We start from the raw sequence: 9,834 nt of genomic DNA on the forward strand, positions 1-9,834 counted from the left end.
ACAGTACTATAACCTTATAAAGGCTTTCCAGAGAGCTTTAGACCAGAAGTCCAGGCTGGACATATGTACATAAGAACATAAGAACGGCCATACTGGGTCAGACCAAAGGTCCATCTAGCCCAGTATCCTGTTTTCTGACAGTGGCCAATGCCAGGTGCCCCAGAGGGAATGAACAGAACAGAGATCCATTCCCTGTGATGGTGTGTCCTATGTGATGGTGTGTTTACTCTACACGAGCCCTGGGGCTCAGAAGGGGCCAATTAACCTTCACGGTTGCACCTGACTGGAGGCCCGGGGATTTATAAATATTAATGGCTGATGAAACCCAGCTGGGAGAGAAGCTGGGAAGGGATTATGACGTGAGGAAGTCTGCAGCAGAAAGATGCTGCCGGGACAGAGGCTGCAGTCACTGTCTGGGCACAGAGAGGTTGGTAGGAGGAAATCCAGAAGGAACAAAAGCCCTGGGATCCTAGCCCTGCAGGAAGGGTTTATCCAGAGGAGCTGTGGGGAAGAAAGCCTGTGGAAGGCAGAGTAGGAAGAAGTCCAGGGAAGCCGCAGTGAGGGCTGAGGCTGTGCAGGCCTTGGCTGATGATTATAGGGTCCCCAGGCTGGAACCCAGAGTAGCAAGTGGGCCCAGGTTCCGCTACCAGCCATTGGGGAAGTGGCACAGGATTGGTGAAAGCAGCAACTGGACAGATGGACCAGCGAGATGTCAGTGCCCCAAAAGGGGAAAACTCTGTAGTGACCTGGTGGGAGGGCTGGGTCATGAAGCGAGAGCACCCCGAGGCCTGGAGATGAGAGGGGCTGCAGGCAGGACAGGTTCTAGGCAGCAGCAAAGCAAGCACGTGCTTGGGGCGGCACAATTCCAGGGGTGGCATTGTGGCTATTTTTTTATTTTTTTTTGCTTGGGCAGTTGTGCTCTCGGAGCTTGGGGCAGCAAAAAACCTAGAGCCGGCCCTGGCTGCAGGGCAAGCAAGCAACAGAAGGGGGTGCTAGACTGGATGAGAGCTGATCCCTAGCCACGAGGACATTTCTTTGGGAGTGCCACAGCAGCGAGTGAACCCCATTTCAACATAGTACAGCTCATTTAACACCCCTCAATAATACCAACTGGAATGTGAAGCTCTATATGTTTGTAACACCAAGTCTCCATGCCGTGACTCTGAATGACTCTCCCTCGCTTATGGATAACACACACAGCCAGAGAAAGAAACAATTACTCTTCAAGAGACCTTTGAGAATCAATATGGCTCATATCATCCACTCTGGTGGCTAGGGTTGGACTTTGTAGAGGTAGCCCATCAGGTCAATGGGTACTAAGAGGCTTACAATAGACAATGGATACCAGAAACCTGATTTGGACAATACAATACAATGGTATGTATCTTCCTGGTCAATCGTAGTATCAATTTAGTACCTAATAGGGAACTATAGACCACACTTGGATGGAATGGACACTGTGACTCCATGGACTCTAGTAGTTCTTTTCTATCTATGGTGCCCATGATTCTGTGAGCTTTCATTAGCCTGGTTCAGACATCCTTTCTCGCAGCACTTTGCAACAAATAAAAGGCGCAGACGGGTGAATAAGCATTAACCGTGCCAGGGGAGGGCAGGGAATGGGTCACAACAAAGCTTCAATAACATCTTAGAATCAGAAAGGCAAGAACTGTGATCAGAAAGGCGAGAACTCCAGTGTGGCGGAAGGTTTAATATTGGAACCCATCACTGAGGATGGGATCCCTGACTTCATTTGAAACAATGGGACAATCAGAGGGGGATGAGATTCATCTAGGGGCTCCCCTTGAAGAGGTGGATATTAGGAGTGTAGGGCCAGATTTTGAAAGGTATTTAGGTGCCTAAAGATGCAGAGAAGGGCCTAGTGGAATTTTCAAAGCTCCAAGGTGTCTAATTCCCATTGAAACCCCTACTAGGCACCTCTCTGCATCTTTAGACACCTAAGTACCTTTGAAAATCTGACCATTTGTGCTGACATGAAGATGTTAGCATCAGCCAGCACCGCTGGCAGGGCAAACCAGACCACCATTTTAGGGTTTGTGAGGAGGGGATCGTCCAGATATTTACTACGATTCAGGAGGGCCAGCCTAGCATGGCCATCCACCCTCCAGAGTGTTGAATGTCTTTTGCCTCAGTCATTAACATGGACAACTCGCAAGGGGAGCTGGGAATGAGATACCACAAGGAGATTTCACACTGGCACTAGAAGTCATTTTTTCTGAGGCTGCACTTCATTATCTTTGTCCCTGCAGAGTTGAATCTTCTCTGCAGTGGATTGGTCATGCCTCTCAATGAGCCCAGCGTTGAAATCATGCAGCTGTTCATACTTGTCCTGTTAAGATAAAAAACATCTGGAAAAAAATTTACCAAAGAAAAGAAAGAAAGGAACCACCCCCTCTTCGTTCTGACAACGTGGCAACTGCTCAGTGCTCTCTACTCTGGCCTAAAGCTAAAACCTCCTCTAAGGAGAACCAAATGACAGAGGAAGGGAGATAATTATAATAGGGATTTCTTCATATACGTGGCAGCTAAGCGCTGATCATGCACAAAAGCAAAAATCAACTTGCCCTGACCGTGCATTACATCAGAAAACATGACATGGGCTCATGGTTATAATGTCACAATGTTTGCAGTCGGAGTCCTAGCACACATGCCCCTTTCCATCTGGTCGGGGTTGTCTAAGGCAGGAAAGAAGCTCCATCCTCTGTGTAAATTGCAGGAGCAGAGTTCAGGATATCCGGCAGATATCTTATCTTATCTTATCTTATCTCCTAGAACTGGAAGGGACCTTGAAAGGTCATCAAGTCCAGCCCCCTGCCTTCACCAGCAGGACCAAGTACTGATTTTGCCCCAGATCCCTAAGTGGCCCCCTCAAGGACTGAACTCACAACTCACAACTCACATATAATGCTTGACGGGCACATTGCTAGCCCTGGATTTATTTTATTGTCTTGGGTGGGGGGGATTGCATTGCCCAGGAAGTGAGAAGCTGGCAGAACTGGCTAAACCCTCCAACCTCACCAGCTTTATGAAGACCTGTGGACAACTCAGAACTAGCAAAACGTTCTTATGGAAACGTCTCGCGGGTATTGTAAGGCTTCCTGAGGCCACAAAATAATATTTTAGATGCTGGAAGGATGTGTCTGGCTCACTGAAGACAGATTAGATCTTATATGTGGTAGAAGTTGCATCTCAGGAGAAGGTGATGGAACGCTCGGAGAACAAGATGGAAGAAATGGATAAAGCTGAGAAGCATTCTTCAATGGTATAGGAAGAAAGGAAGGGATTATATCAATCTTTGGACTTCCTACAGCGCAACTCATTCTGCTGTGCAATACTCTCTGCTGCTCCAGACTTGAGCCCCTACAAACAGGCTGTCAATGCATTTCACTTTTAACCTGCAGCACCCCCTGCTATTCCTCTCCTGGGTCCCTACACAGCTGTCTGAATGCACCTCGGTCCTGATTTGCATCACTCCTTGCTGTCACAGCCCCAGCTTCTCCTGATCAGAGACTGTCAATCATTTTGAGAGATTCATGATAGGGCTAAATATCCGCTAGGGGCTAAGATGAAAGACTCATTTAAACTCATTTTCGCTCTTAACCTGAGCCAGGATTTGAACTCAGGCCTGCTAGACACGACAGTAACTCACTGCACGATCACACCTCCAGCTCTACGGCATAACATGGTTCTGTTTTCACATGGATGGTGAGGTTAAGTCCTGACTGTGTGATAACACCACTCACTACTGCTTCACCAGCAATCCAATCGAAGAGGGCTTGGCTACTGACTTCACTTTCCCTACCATCCCTCTTCAATCCAGATACCAGACTGAAATATACAGCCAGCCCTTGATTTTTCAAGGCTTATGTTATTCTGAAAGATCTCCGTCAGGCTGTGATCCTTCCAATCTGAGGGACTGGCTCAGTGCCCTCCATGACAATAAATCACCATATGTAACATGTGAAACAGTCTGTGGTTTGACCACAAATGTTTTTGCCTTGTTCACACAATTTCCATTGATCCCCTGTATGCAGAGGAACCCATGAGCAGATTCTTTGCCAGTGCAAACTGGTTTATCTCCATAAAGGTCAATGAAGCTATGCCGATTCACCCAGTTGACAATCGGATCCTTACCATGTACCCTTAGAGGGCTGCCTACAAGTGCTGGAACTAGGGGTGCTGGGGGTGTGGCAGCAACCCCCTGGTTTGAAGTGGTTTCCATCATATACAGGATTTACAGTTTTGTTCAATGGCTTTCAGCACAAATTGTTCCAGCACCTATGGGGCTGCCTCCCCTTCCAAAGAAATGTGCTGCTCTCTAGAAGGGACACACTTATCCATTAGGAGACCCAATGCTTTGGAGCTGTGTGCCTCTTCATCACAGCCCCATTGCAGTTCTTCAGAGCAGCAGTGATACCTCGCAGTCCTGTGCATGAGGCAATTGTGGGAAGGGCCAGGGGACAGAGAATAAAAAGGACAGACTCTCCCATTCACAAATCCTGCAGTACAAGGAGCGCCTCCTTCTTTCAGCTTTGGAAGAATTTCCCTAGCGACTTAGTTCCAGAGCAAATGGAGTGACTGTCTCAATCGGCAGCGCATGAGTGGACGGTATATAAAGCAGGGCATATATAAATAAATACAACACTTAGGGACCACTTTAGGAATGTCATTGGATATATCAGCCTCTGCTTGATAGGAGTCTGAACACTAAATGTCTTGCATACACCATGCAACTGTCCCAGAGTAAATCAGGGGGGAGGGATAGCTTGGTGATTTGAGCATTGGCCTGCTAAACCCAGGGTTGTAAATTCAATCCTTGAGGGGGCCATTTAGGGATCTGGGGCAAAAATCTGTCTGGGGATTGGTGCTCCTTTGAGCAGGGGGGGGGTTTGGACTAGATGACCTCCTGAGATCTCTTCCAACTATGATATTCTACTTAATGATCACTGCTCAGAATGGTTTATGCTTGTCTGGTGAGGACCCATAGCCCTGTCTATAAGAAAGACTAGAAATAGTAAATGCAGAACAGACAGGACTCTTGCTTATCCCAGGGAATGTTTGCACAGCCCAGGCATCTTTGCACACCAAGAGTGTGTCATTAGCTCCTGGCTGAGGATTGTTTCCCCCTTTGCCTCATTTATAAGAAACTTAGTGGGCTGGGCAAGGAGATTGGCTGGATGTGTGTTAAAGCACACGACTGCCCAATGCTCACATCACAGGATTGCATGTGCTGTCATCATGGGGACCGATGAACCCACACTAGCCAGTCAACTGGATCCTAGTATGGCAGGTACACTCTAGGCACTGCAGCATAATCACAGCAATTACATTAAGGGGTGGAACAGAGCTACTAATCCATTTAGCCCAGGGGTTCTCAAACTGGGGGTCGGGACCCCTCAGGGGGTCACGAGGTTATTACATGGGGGGTCGCGAGCTGTCACCCTCCACCCCAAACCCCGCTTTGTCCCCAGCATTTGTAATGGCGTTAAATATATAAAAAAGTGTTTTTAATGCATAAGGGGGGTCGCAATCAGAGGCTTGCTGTGTAAAAGGGGTCACCAGTACAAAAGTCTGAGAACCCCTGATTTAGCCCATCCATCTACCACTGCAAGATATTTTCTAGTGACAGTCCAGTCTAGTGAGAGCCTGAGGGAACCCACCGCTCTGCAAATAGCCTTGGGGGGCTTGCCCAAGCATTAGGTTTTAAATTCTAATCAGAACATGACTAGCGAGTGGGGCTGCTGATTAGTTAGAGAGCAATGCAGCAAGATGAGCAGATGTTACTGCAACCCCAAAGCTTTCCAGCAGCATGCCAGGGACTTGGGAGATGGGAGGGAGGAATCAATCCAGCGGTGCATGACTGTGTGGTGAATCATGATCTTTGGAGAGACTTGTTGCTGCTGCTCAGACGCAGCTCCTCATTACTGCGGGATAGTTCACTTTTTCCATGGGGGGAGAGTCACAGCCCACATTCCTCGCTATGCATTCTACCCCGTAGCAGGGCAGATCTCTCATTTCCCCTGTCCTCGCCTCACAGACATGAAACGTGGGCATGTTTGAATAAGGAGAAGGCTGTCTCTTCTCTCTCTCTCTCAAACACACACACACCTTCTCCATCATCTCCTTCAACTGCACCTCCTCTCCCCGCCAGGAGTTTGGTGGAGCAGCGGTTTGGGGGGAAGTTGAACCCACGTCCTCTGGAACACAGCAGATCTCAGAGCGACGCTGGCATAGGACCCCCTCAGCGCCCACATGTTCAGCTTTAACTTCCTTTCAGCTTCATCCAGAGCTGGGTCTCAAATATAGCCAGCGTCCAGCCATAAACCCCTCCTGGCCATTGGGTAGAGGCTGAGGTATCAGCCTTCCTTTTCAGGCAGTTACGGACCCAGCTGTCTGCTGATATAACTCCATTGATTTCACTGGGGTCACCCAGCGGGCAGTCAGGCCTGTAGGCCTTTCGCAGGTCCTGTTCCTGGTAGGCAAATGTGCTGTAAGCAGAGGCTCAGACCCCCAAACTCTTCTCTGCAGCCTATGGACCAGACAGTGCTGCCCCCGGAGCGCCCACGCCATGGCTGTGAGCTGCCCCCGACTCATCTGCACAGGCTAGCCATACTGCAGACGCTTGTGTGGGGTGGGAGGCGCATCTCTGGGAGGGTTTTTACAGCCCCCCACCCAACTATGCTGCAGGCAGGGAACGGGTGAAGTCTTGATTCTGTTTCCACCCCCTCGCCCCATGTACTGTCTAGTGCAACTGTGCTGATGCGCCAATCAACAGACATATGCTGGGCCAGGCATAGGGCTGGGGTAGGGCATATCCCAGCAGAGACAGGAACTGGGCGTCACCGTCTGCTTCCTGGCACGCTCCCAGGGCAGTGCAACCAGCCGCTACCCCTTGCTCAGAGCAAAACCCAGATCAGACCGCTGTGCTAGCACTGCTCTCTCCCCTCCAAGCCGCTGGCCTTTAAAACGGGTGACGAAGGCTCAGCGTGAGGGACACAACAAACAGGGCAACGCCTGGGCAGCCCCCGTCACCTGGCCCAGATTGGCCTGAGAACCTTTCCAGGCTCCTCTGTGGACGCACGTACCGTATGGCCAGCATTTGAAAGCTATGACTAGGAGGAGATAAACAGGATACACCGTCGAACGCCCTTGACGTGCATTGGACTAGGAGAGGTGTCTGGATGGAGAGTGGGATGATGGTAGCTGTTGTGCCTGGATAAATAGGACCTGGCCCTTCTAAAAGGGAGGGGTGATGTACACACCTGGGCGGGGGCCGGGCCTCCTCATAACATCCAAACATTGGCCACCCGGCCTCTGCAGGCCAAAGCAGCAGGAATAACAAGTAGGAACAGTTTAAGCTACAGAGTGACGGGGTCCCTTGTTCTTGTGCTGGGCTGGCGTGTGCCTGACAGGCAACTGCTAGTCCCAGGGACAGTGGGTGCATGCTGTGAACAAGCCTCACTGGGGAGAAATGGCAGATGCCGCCTGTAATGAGAGGAGATGTCCTGCGGGATGGGGAGAAAGGCAGGCGATGCTGAGGTGAGGAGAGGTGTCCAAGAAACAATCAAGTCAACTGCTCTGGGGCCTTGCAAATTTTATATAGGGAAGGGCAAGTCTCTGAAAAGACCAGTCCAGGAGAGAAGGCACAGTATGCCCCCGCTCCTGAAAGATGCTGCTCCAGGAGGTGCTGAGCTCTCTCCCATTGAAGTCAATGGAAGTTGAGGTTGATCAGCACCTTGCAAGACTGGTCCCTATGGGAGCCACCATACATGTGTTGTGGCCTCTTGTTGCTTCCCCTTAGGAGTCCAGCTAGTCACAAGAATGGGGCCAAAAGTGCCTGTGTGAGCTCTACTGCGTGGAGGGCAGTGTCCCGAAGAGAGGGCTGTAGCTGCTTAGGATGGAGCTGGTGAAAGAGCAGAGGCCTCCAGATGAAGGATGTTGGTTGGGCCCATGATGCCGACCCTTGTTTGATTCACTCAGCACTCCATGTTGCAGATTCGACAGTGACCTTTACAGCCAAAGGCCAAGATTTTCCAAAGTTTCTGTTGCGCTTGGGTGCCTCCATTTTGGGGCCTGCCAACTTGAGAGCCCTTAAAGGGGCCTGATTCGCAGAGGGCAGGTGCTCTGCACTTACTGAAGATCAGGCTCCATTTAAGGCCTCTCCGTATGCCCCCCCCCCCAAAAAACACACACCCACCCACCTCCCAAAAAAACAGAGGCAATCCCAAACCACTCGAGACTTTGGGAAATCTTGGCCTAGGCTTGGAAGTTCTGGTTTCTTGAGGTGCTAATGGAGAAGTTTGCTGCTTTGAACCAGAACAGTGACAAAAACTGTGTTCAGGCCTGCACATTGCTGATGACAAATGAGACTAGGGGAGGCTGTTTGGGGGGTGTTGGGCGAGTGATTTTACATGAAAATGAAACAGAAGCCTGGAAAATGTAGTAATTCCCTTGTGGCAGCTGGAAGATGGGATTTTATTGTCCTTTTAATAGCACTCAGCTTCAGTGAACGCTTGTTAAATGCTCCCCCCTCTTGCCTCAGCCTGTAAGTAGTTTAGTGACTTGATTGCACTGGGTGTCTCCTGTGTGAGTTCTCCCCCACCCTCCCTCCTTCCTGTGTTATTGCCAGCTGTACAAAATGGCTGCCCTGCAGCTGGGGACAGTACATGTCCATATCCTGCCCAAGGGGCGTGGTTCTGCAGATGTGGTTGTATAAGTTGGGAGATACAGTTGAAGGGATCCCAGGAGGCCACGTCCCCACTGGCATCACTCACAGTCAAGCTGTTATTAGTGTGCGTGTAAGGGTAACCAGTCTGTACATCAGCAGTAACGTTGGCTCGTCCCCAGACAAAGCCTCTGCAGCATGGTACACAGAGTCGGGCGTGTGTGTGTGTTTTTACAACAGACATACCACAGGCACACTGGCAGAGCGTGTGTTTATATTTGTGCATTATGTGAGTGGCATTTGTATTGCTTGTGTTAACGGTTTGGGCAAGTCTGTGCTTAACCCTCTCTGTGGCTAAGCAGACTTTCCATCTTTAGGGCTGTCACACCAACATCTCTGGCCACTTAAGAGTGCTGAAAAATGCCCTCCAACCTGAGACGTACAGAGCAAAACATCCTGCTTCCAAACTCAAAGGGCTCCACAAGTGGATAGCAATTGATTGATTTTGGTCAAACAAGCTCAGCATATGTGGTAGGGCCCCACATCCCTGTTTAGAAGAAAGAGACTGTACATTGTAAACACAGCACAAGCTGATCCCGGGGAATGGTTAAAAAGGACCCAGGCATCCTTGGAAAGCCATCAGCCCCTGGCTGAGTGTTTTCTCTCAGGCATAAAGCAATAAGGTTGATGCAGAGAGCTGTTGCTTGTTCATTGCTGCTATTGAATTGCGAATGCTCAGTATCTCTCAGGAACAGACCAAAAACCAATAGAGCAAGCAGGAAAGCCCCAGCGTCCCGGTCACAAGTATCTCCAAGCTCTCTCGGACTCTTCTCAATACTGTTATGAGCCATTATAAAATCCTCTGGCTAGGCCGGTGATTAACGTTGACTTTATAGTGGAGAGAGAAAAGGGCGAAGAATTTGATGTACATAAGAGTTCTTATGCCTTTGGCAATCCATTGTTGTATGCGGTGTAGTTGTAGTGGTGTCGGCCCAGGATATTAGAAAGACAAGATGAGATATAATATCTTTTACTGGACCAATTTCTGTTGGTGAGAGAGACAAGCTTGAGATTACCTCACCTGCCTTGTCTTCAGCCACCCAGATATTTATGGCCATGCATAAATATTTCATTCCATACACGGAATA

Source organism: Terrapene carolina, unplaced genomic scaffold, assembly GCF_002925995.2.
Source record: "Terrapene carolina triunguis isolate 2854851 unplaced genomic scaffold, T_m_triunguis-2.0 Scaffold629, whole genome shotgun sequence".
NCBI classification, from domain to species: Eukaryota; Metazoa; Chordata; order Testudines; family Emydidae; genus Terrapene; species Terrapene triunguis.